The sequence below is a fragment of the Cervus elaphus genome, chromosome 19 (assembly GCF_910594005.1).
Source record: "Cervus elaphus chromosome 19, mCerEla1.1, whole genome shotgun sequence".
Taxonomy (NCBI): domain Eukaryota; kingdom Metazoa; phylum Chordata; class Mammalia; order Artiodactyla; family Cervidae; genus Cervus; species Cervus elaphus.
The window spans coordinates 19,216,275-19,217,306 of record NC_057833.1 but is presented as its reverse complement, the minus strand read 5'-3'; positions in this window follow the sequence as shown (position 1 = coordinate 19,217,306).

Sequence of the window (1,032 nt, the reverse complement as noted above, 5' to 3'; positions counted from 1 at the left end):
AGCTGTGAAGATGGTTTTAAACACTGTGTTCCTTGGAGAAAGAGAGATAAATAGACAACAAGAGTATTATTTGATCTGTACAGCTAAAAGAAATGAAGGAAAAATGATTTGATGGCTGTAATGTCAAGATCTTCATGCAATTTTTCTTTGAGCCAATTCTCACAGGGAAACACATTAACTGCAATTAAGACTGGGTTCCAATGAGAAAGAGACCTTCGGAATACAATGACAATTATATACTGCAGTGATTTCCCCGTATTCTGGGCACAGTTCTACCTTTCCTATAAAGTGTTTGACTCCTCAGGGTGCAATTCCATATAATATTAGATTATAGCAGATAACCAATTCACTTTACCACATAGGATGGAGGCAGTGTTTACCGATACATGGAATCCATTACATGTATTAGTCACATATTGTGAAGCTGTTGGCCCCTAAGAGTACACGAATTAGGAAGCAAGGGATGCATTTACAAGTGGGCCCAACAGTGACCACATGGAGAATTTTGCTTCTCTTGTACACAGTTTTAGGCACAATGAATGTGGAGATCCAGCAACCAGCACCTGAGGTTCTTTGCCTGAAGGTTTTCACAATCTGCTCTAGCTTTAGGACTTTGTCTTCTGTTAGCTTCTAGGACTTTGTCTAGCTGTTAGGACTTTGACTTCCTGCCTAGAGAAGGATTTCTCCTCCCATAGACAAAGTTAATTGTCCCACTGAGCTTAAAACTATGACACATGACATACTAACTTCTAGACTCCTCTTGCCAAGAGATAAGGAGGCAATGGAAAGTATTACCATAATGTCAGGAACAATTAACCCAGATCACCAGGATGAAGTTGGGTAGCTATTATTTCATGGGGGTGGGAAAGAATACATTTGAAATACAGGTGATATGATTATGTGTCACTTCATAATTCTCTGCTTAGTGAGTAGTAATGGAAAATATAACAGAAGTATTTCTCGTTACCTCACAGACATAATCAAACATAAACTCCACAGTTGAAAAAAATCTCCATTGACCTACACAATACA